This window comes from Quercus lobata, unplaced genomic scaffold (genome assembly GCF_001633185.2).
Source record: "Quercus lobata isolate SW786 unplaced genomic scaffold, ValleyOak3.0 Primary Assembly Scq3eQI_270, whole genome shotgun sequence".
Classification (NCBI taxonomy): domain Eukaryota; kingdom Viridiplantae; phylum Streptophyta; class Magnoliopsida; order Fagales; family Fagaceae; genus Quercus; species Quercus lobata.
In genome coordinates this window covers 1,266-10,000 of record NW_022155013.1, presented here as the reverse complement: position 1 = coordinate 10,000, position 8,735 = coordinate 1,266, and the positions used below count along the sequence as shown (strand labels likewise).

The window sequence follows — 8,735 nt, the reverse complement described above, 5'->3', positions numbered from 1 at the left end:
TATTTAAGAGTCTCTTTTATTATAGTTTTATTTCTTAGTTTTACTAACAGAAAAAATATATTCTATACTCTATCCGTGTATCGGTTATTCCTACGAAATACCGGACGAAATAGAAAACGATCTTAGAAGGGATATAATGAAATTCTTTGATTGGTTCTTTCCGGAGGACCTTCTATTTTGACTGATGGGTACAACAAACAAAACAATTTTATTTTATTATAATAATATTATAACAAATCTAACTTATTATAACTAATACTAAATTAAATAAAATAATAAATAAACAGAGTGCTCCTATTCGAAACGCCTTGTGATCTTCAACCAATTCTGTGCCTCAATATAATTCCCGGGAGTAAGCGTTATAGCTTGTTTCCAATACTCAGCGGCTTGATCGAACCAAGCCTCCGCAATTTCAGAATTTCCCTGTCGAATGGCCTGTTCTCCCCGGTCGGAATAGGCAGGGAAATTCCTTCCCTTAGAACCGTACTTGAGAGTTTCCTACCTCATACGGCTCAGCAGTCAATTCTTTTGGTGTCCCTTTTTTTAATACCATATCTAATTGAATGAGATTTCTCATGGATCTATCTCATTTTTTTCGAGTTAACCAAAAGAGGTTAAGTAGATGAGTTTCAAACTTTAATTTTGATTAATAGTTGAATCAGTTTTAGTTTTATCTTTTCTCCCACCTTCAGAAGAATAAAACATAGGTCTTTCCGCTATCATTAGAGTTTTCTGAAAGGTAACTATCTCGGTTTCATATATAAATTTATATAGATATAGAATTTTTGAAAAAGTCTTTTCTTTGATAAGGAAGAAAAGACTTACTATCTTTGGGATCTGATTCTACACCGCTGCTCAATACCTTAGGGGATCGACTCTATTACATAAGTTGATTCCTAACTTTTATCTCCTATCGTTACATAAGTAAGCAGTTCTTATTGTATCGGACCAAAATCTCACTTAATTGATCTTTACGGTGCTTTTTCTGTCAATTAGACCCTTTCTTTATCCATAGACTAAAGGATCTAGGCATACCTATTACTTCCTACTTCGACTTCTACGAAGTTTCTTTCTTTTTCTTTGCTACAGCTGATAAAAATCGTTGTTTTGGACGATACCTATGATATGTAGAAAGCCTATTTTCGAGTATTTATTCGCGCATTTTTTTTCTCTTTCTTTCCTTTTTTTTTCTTTCTATAGTGGAGATAGTCGCACGTAATGACAGATCACGGCCATATTATTAAAAGCTTGTGGTAAGAACGGGTTTCGTTCTAGCGCCCTAAAATAATATTCCAAAGCTTTCGTATGTTCTCCGTTCCTTGTATGGATAAGGCCTATGTTATAGAGTATATAACTTCTATCATAGGGATCAATTTCTAGTCGCATAGCTTCATAATAATTCTGTAAAGCTTCCGCATAATTTCCTTCGGATTGAGCTGACATCCGTTACGGTCGTCATTCGATTCAAAGAATCTCCGTTCCAGAACCGTACGTGAGATTTTCATCTCATACGGCTCCTCCTTTTTTGATTTTTATGTGCATAATGAGAAGAATGAAGAATATCTGGAATCAAAAAAGATTGAAATAATTTCATTATGAACCGAAGGGGGCTAGTGTTTTTACAAGAAATTTCTAGCCAACCTTCCTGTAAAAGATCTTTTCTTAACATCAAGTACCTTATAAAAATGATAACTCTAACAATTTCTTTGTCCTTAACACCCCTCAATTTCCAGGAATTAGTCACTTCAACAGTCTTCGATGGTTATACGGGTATCCAAAATACGAACGAGATGGATGTTTGTTGTCCCAACCATTCTTCTTAGTCCCGATCCCGACAAAGAAAAGGTATAATTTCTAACAAAGTTTTCGTATTGTTGATTCCTAGGCGTAGTGCTTCTTCCCCTATGCTGCCTATCGGTACTCGTGGAGTAGGGTTGACTTAACCCATAGGATAGGTGTGTAACCTTTCGCTGAATACTAGAATTGATAATTGAAGCATCTGAGGCTGCATTAATCGTGGATACACGACAGAAGGAATTGTTTTATTTACAAACTTCACCTTTACAAAAAGAGTAGATTTATTTCAAATTTGTTTTCTTTCTATTCTTTCTATCCCGAATAATGTATCTTTCTCCGAAGACTGAAAGCAGTAAATAAAAAAATCAAATCGCACCATCTCTGTAATAGGTGAATGCCTCTTTTTCTCCTGAAGTTGTCGGAATTATTCGTAATAAGATATTGGCTACAATTGAAAAGGTCTTATCAATAAAATTTCCATTTATCCGAGATCTAGGCATCGGTAACAATCCATTCTATAATTTTTTTATTTTAACTACCTCTTGCGAGAAAATGATCCCACAAACAAAGGAATTAATTGTACAGTACGAAATAACATAAAAAAGAATCATTAAAAAAAAGATATGACCTTCTATTCAAACTATTCAAATTATTTGTTTTTTTGAAAGGAATCAATAGAAGAAAATATTTGAATCCGATTAGATTCGATTTAATTTAATCCAAATGTAGTTGTCTAAGAATGAAAGGAACTATTCCGATTTCATCGAAGTTGAAGAATCAAAGAATTTATCTTACCGATTCGGCTAATTATAGAAGGTTTAATTGATATGACCCAAAGGTTAAAAAGACTCGAATAATCATTCTATGATGAAAATAGAATAACCATCTGTTTTGTGTTGTGTGCATTACATAGTGGGTATAAACTATAGAATCAAATAGAAAAATTCCTGGGATGATTCATGAATTTGAAATAGATCCATGGGAGTAAGGAGTTATTATTGAAAGATCTAAAACTGGAAATAAATCTTATAAATTTTATGAATATGGAATCATAGTCTAAAAAAGAAAATATAATCATGATCTAAAATAAACGTATCCATTAGAAACATAGTATAAAAAAAAAATGGATCGATTGATTCGTTCTAATTCATTGATTAAATCTTCTGGTATAAATATTTTAATGTAATAAAGAATAAATATTGGAAAAAGACGTGACTTCGCAAAAATGAATAGATATATATATCTATTTTTTTAACAGTTTTCACAAAAAAATGTATCCCCCCCCCCTTGCCCTTGAAGGAAGGCTTTTTCTTTGCTGAAACGTTTTCTATATTTTTATAGTTAGAATCGACGCTACATACCTATTCAAAAATAGAATATGAAATGACTCACTATTCACCCGGTTTTGGGGCCATAATCATTGTGTAGGAAAGATGGCCGAGTGGTTGAAGGCGTAGCATTGGAACTGCTATGTAGGCTTTTGTTTACCGAGGGTTCGAATCCCTCTCTTTCCGTACCTTTCAACCAATTCACCGATCTTATTGACAGCAATGGATCAAAGCAAATAACAATGGATACCATTATTCCTTAGACCTTTCTTTGATTTTGATATAGATTCCTTATTCCTAATTTATTTAGTACGGAAAATACTGTAAAGAGTGGACAACAGGGAATGAAAATTTCCCTACCGATCCGTGATCCATGATCCTTGAATGGGAGAAAGATCCCCATATCAAATTCCTTACTTTTGTCGGTCTTTTTGCTTAGGCGAAAGAGGGAAAAGGTGTCCGAACCCTTGTTGTTTTATTTTAATTAGGTTTAAGTCTGACGAGAATAATATTCTACAACTAGCAATTCATTTATTTTCAAACAGACCCATTTACTATCTATTATTTGATTGACTAATCCTTTATATTGGAATGGGTGAAAAGTCAAATGTTTTGGTAATTCCTCATCACGAGGAGATGAATCAAGACAATTTTGAATCAGAGCTCTAGATTTTTGTTCATCCCTCGCTGTAATAATATCTTGGGGTTTGCAGCGATAACTTGGTATATCTACTATACGACCATTAACTAAAATATGTCTATGGTTAACTAATTGGCGGGCTTGGGGAATAGTCGAGGCCATACCCAATCGAAAAAGGATGTTATCCAAACGCATTTCAAGTAATTGTAGTAAAACCCGACCCGTTGACCCTTTGGCTTTTCCGGCAATACGAACGTATTTAAGTAATTGTCGTTCTGTAAGACCATAATGAAAACGCAATTTTTGTTTTTCTTCTAAACGAATACGATATTGAGATTTTTTACTGGAACGTGATTGGTTTCTAAGATCGCTTCCGGCTTTAGGCCTTTTACTAGTTAGTCCCGGTAAAGCCCCCAGACGTCGTATTTTTTTGAAACGAGGCCCTCTGTAACGCGACATAAAGACTCCTTATTTTATTGAAATTTCATAAACTTAAATTAAAACTAAACTAAATGATAAATGAAGCGACATCCCCTAGAGTATTTACCACAAAGAATAATTAGATGAATTGGATAAATATCCGGACCGTATTGGATTTGTATATTTATAAAAAAAATGAAAGGTTCTTTTCGTGATTTGTTATACAGGGATCTAGCTCCTCTAATTTTTTATTTAGAATTTGAAGTTCCTACGACATAGTAGATCGGTGACTCTTGGAAAAAGGGGTACGAAGCTTTTTCAATATTCTTTGATTTCACAATATCAATTATGTAAAAAAATCAAAAAAATAAAGAAAAGCCTGCTATCGGAATCGAACCGATGACCATCGCATTACAAATGCGATGCTCTAACCTCTGAGCTAAGCGGGCTCGCATAACAAAAATTGTACATACATAGGGATTTAGTAAACTACTGGGATCTTAGCTATTAATTGTTCATTCTTAGTTTTCATACCATAATTAATATGAATATAGAATAGAATTTCAAATAAATATTAAATAGTTGAATGAATATATTCTCGAACATAACGATTAATATTCGAAATGGAATCTAATTAGATTAGAATCTTATTCTACACATTCTAATCTTACTTATTTATTCTAATTCTAGATAGATTCTAAGATAGATTCTAATTTGAAATAATTCTAATTCTAAATAGTTAGATCAATTAGAAATTAATAGAATAATATAATAAGAAATTTATATTAATAAATTTCTTTTTTTTTAGTCATTTTTAGTTATGTTATAGAGGGGCCGCCTTAACTTAAGGAAATTAAAAAAGTAAAGGCTACGAATAAAAAAAAAATGAAAAAGAGAAGGCCGTAATCCAGATCATAATGAAAGATTCCTCCGCTTTCGTTCGGAAAGATAAAACAAAAAAAAAAGAATCGACCGTTCGAGTATCTCAAATTACACGATAAAAATGATATAAAAGAAAGAGAGGCATACATAATCTATATTGGTATAGATAATATATATCTATATTGAATTGCGGATACAGAAATGATAGAATCATTTCTGATTGGATCAACTCTGGATCTTCGATAGAGATGAAATGAGATAAACAATAAAAAAATAGGAGTAAACACTTTTCGATATAGGAATTGGTATCTAATAAATTCAAAGATTCCGGCATAAATGAAAGAAAAAGGAAAAAAGCGAGGAAGGACATCATAATGAGATCCTAATCTTAAAACAACAAAATAAAAATGGGGGATATGGCGAAATTGGTAGACGCTACGGACTTAATTGGATTGAGCCTTGGTATGGAAACTTACCAAGTGATAACTTTCAAATTCAGAGAAACCCTGGAATTAAAAATGGGCAATCCTGAGCCAAATCCTATTTTACGAAAACAAATAAGGGTTCAGAAGAAAGCAAGAATAAAAAAAGGATAGGTGCAGAGACTCAATGGAAGCTGTTCTAACAAGTGGGGTTAACTTCTTTACGTTATTACATTAACGTAATCCTTATATCAAAACTACAGAAAGGATAAACCTATATACATACGTATATGTACTGAAATCCTATCTCAAATGATTAATGACGACCCGAATCTTTATTTATTTATATTTCTATAAATAATATAAATAAAAATCGAAAGAGTTGTTGTGAATCGATCCAAATTGAAGAAAGAATCGAATATTTATTAATAAAATTTATCGTACGAGAATAAAGATAGAGTCCCATTCCACACGTCAATACCGACAAGAATGAAATTTATAGGAAGAGGAAAATCCGTCGACTTTAGAAATCGTGAGGGTTCGAGTCCCTCTATCCCCAAAAAGGCCCGTTTGATTCCCCAATTATTTATCCGATCCGCTCTTTTCGTTTCGTTAGCGGTTTAAAATTCGTTATGTTTTTCAATCATTCTACTCTTTTACAAATGGATCTGATTGGAAATTTTTTTTTCTTATTACAATATTTGTGATATATATGATACGCGTACAAATGAACATCTTTGAGGAAGGTATCCCCACTTCCAATTTGAATGATTAACAATACATATCATTTCTTGTACTGTATTAAAACTTATAAAGTTTTCTTTTTGAAGATCCAAGAAATTACAGGGTCTGGATAAAGTAAGACTTTTTTGTCTTTTTAATTGACATAAACTCAAGTTATCTATTAAAATAAGGACGATGCACGGATAATGGTCGGGATAGCTTAGCTGGTAGAGCAGAGGACTGAAAATCCTCATGTCACCAGTTCAAATCTGGTTCCTGGCACATGATTTATTTGTATGAGTATCCGTTTTACAAATGAATTGATATGGGTCAACATACATATTCATTACTAGTCTATATCATGATAGATACTTATCTATCTAGGTGTCTGAGAATATACCCTTTCTAGAATTATAGAATAGATGAGTAAAGAGTATGTCTATAAAATCTGTAAAATAAAAAAAAATGAGATTTGACTTCCTTTTCTTTTTTATTTGTTCATACGGTGTCTCTTACCGTTCAAAAACAATGTTAATACTTTAGATAGTTAATACTTCATACATATTAAAATAGAAAGGTTAAATTAATTGGTTGAAAGACTCAAAGGTATAGTCTCGCGGAGTTGAAAGGTGGGAATAACCAAGATTCATTTCAGATACAGTACAAATAAAATCCAAGCCCTCCTCTCATTTCGTTGTCTTTTCTTTTCATATTCTATTTCTTCATTTCCTCCTATGTGACTTTGTCGAACTCATTTAAGTTTTGTGCGTGGTACATAGTTCATGATGCGAAACTCTTTTAGGTCATCCTAATACTAATTGTATTTTTTTAATTGTCTTGTTTTTTTTTTATTTATCCTTTTTATTTCTATTTTTTATTGTTTCTATTTTTATATATTATATATATATTTATTTGAATAGAAACAATTTTTTTTTTATTCTATTTATTTTGTATTATTTATTTGTATTTGATTTATATTTTATTTCGTTTTATTTAGCCCATTTAGAATAGAATGCGAATGAGACTTCCATTACGCTCTTTGGTCTATAAGAGAACGTACAAACATTATTTGAATACCTGGAGTTGTAGAAGTGAAAATTAGTTTCTTATTTTTTATATTTAATTTTATTATTTATATTTAATGAGCATCCTGTATTTCATAAAAATTCGGGGCAATATAATCCTTACGTAAGGGCCACCCTATCCAACTTTCGGGCATTAAGATACGTTTCAGACGTGGATGATTATCATAAAAGATTCCCAACATATCATAAGATTCCCTTTCTTGAAAATCCGCACTTTTCCAAACCCAGAAAACAGACGGAATTCTAGGATTCCACCTTGGGGCAAATACTTTTATACATACCTCTTCTGGTTGATCTATACCATAAGCTATTCTCGTAAGATGATACACACTAGCTAACAGTCCGCCCGGTGCTACATCATAGGCACATTGGGAACGTAAATAATTGTAACCATATACATATAAAATGACAGCAATGGAATGCCAATCCCCAGGCTTTATTTGTAAAGTCTCTATTCCTTGGTAGTCGAAGCCCAAAGATCTATGAACTAACCCATGTTTGGCTAGCCAAGCAGACAAACGACCTTGCATCTTTTTTATCTCTCCCACATTTTGATTTGTATAAAACTTCTATTTGTCTCTATAAGTTAAGTATTTCACATTTACGATGAAATTTATGAAAATTATTGTTTGTTATTATGTAAAAAAATGTGAAAAAAAAAAAATCCTGCCTAATTCACTAATTCGGGGGAAGATACTGAACTCTTGTTGTATTTGAAAAATATTTCAAGAGGGATCTCCGAAATCGATGTAGATGGTGGTTGATCGAGTAATCCTCGATCATAATTTCCAGTATGAGTACTTCGTCCAATATAAAACTTGTGGTTGATAGTAAAACACCGACTCCCCTGTTGAGACCTAATTCGATCTTCATAGATTTCTCGAGATAGTTTTTTACGAAGTTTTGTTATAGCATCTATAACTGCCTCCGGTTTAGGTGGACAACCTGGCAAATAGACATCTACAGGAATTAGCTTATCGACCCCCCGAACAGTAGTATAAGAATCGGTACTGAACATACCCCCTGTAATTGTACATGCTCCCATAGCAATAACATATTTTGGTTCAGGCATTTGTTCATATAATCTCACTAAAGAAGGAGCCATTTTCATTGTTACTGTACCCGCAGTTAAAATTAGGTCTGCCTGTCTAGGACTCGATCTTGGTACCAGCCCATAACGGTCAAAGTCGAATCGTGAGCCTATTAATGAAGCAAATTCAATGAAACAACAACTGGTACCATATAGAAGCGGCCACAAACTGGACAGTCTTGACCAATTTGAAAGATCATTTGATGTAGTTGAAATAACTGAATTTTTTTGGGGGGCTGTTCGATCAAGTAAGGGAAACTCAATGGAATTCATAACCGTTTCAATGTTTTTTTTTTACTTTCTTTATCTTTATTTTTATTGTCTGAATATTCAAGAGCTAAGACCATT

General features: G+C 32.7%; 3 non-coding genes across 3 annotated transcripts; 2 read left to right on the top strand and 1 right to left on the bottom strand.

Annotated features, from left to right (window-relative positions):
* Nucleotides 1-3,224: 3,224 nt before the first annotated feature.
* On the top strand, nucleotides 3,225-3,311 carry TRNAS-GGA. Its single transcript has one exon. It is a non-coding gene; the product is annotated as a tRNA-Ser (tRNA).
* Nucleotides 3,312-4,561: 1,250 nt separating this feature from the next.
* Nucleotides 4,562-4,634, bottom strand: TRNAT-UGU. Its single transcript has one exon. It is a non-coding gene; the product is annotated as a tRNA-Thr (tRNA).
* A 1,787-nt stretch (nucleotides 4,635-6,421) lies between these two features.
* On the top strand, nucleotides 6,422-6,494 carry TRNAF-GAA. Its single transcript has one exon. It is a non-coding gene; the product is annotated as a tRNA-Phe (tRNA).
* The last annotated feature ends 2,241 nt before the right edge of the window (nucleotides 6,495-8,735 follow it).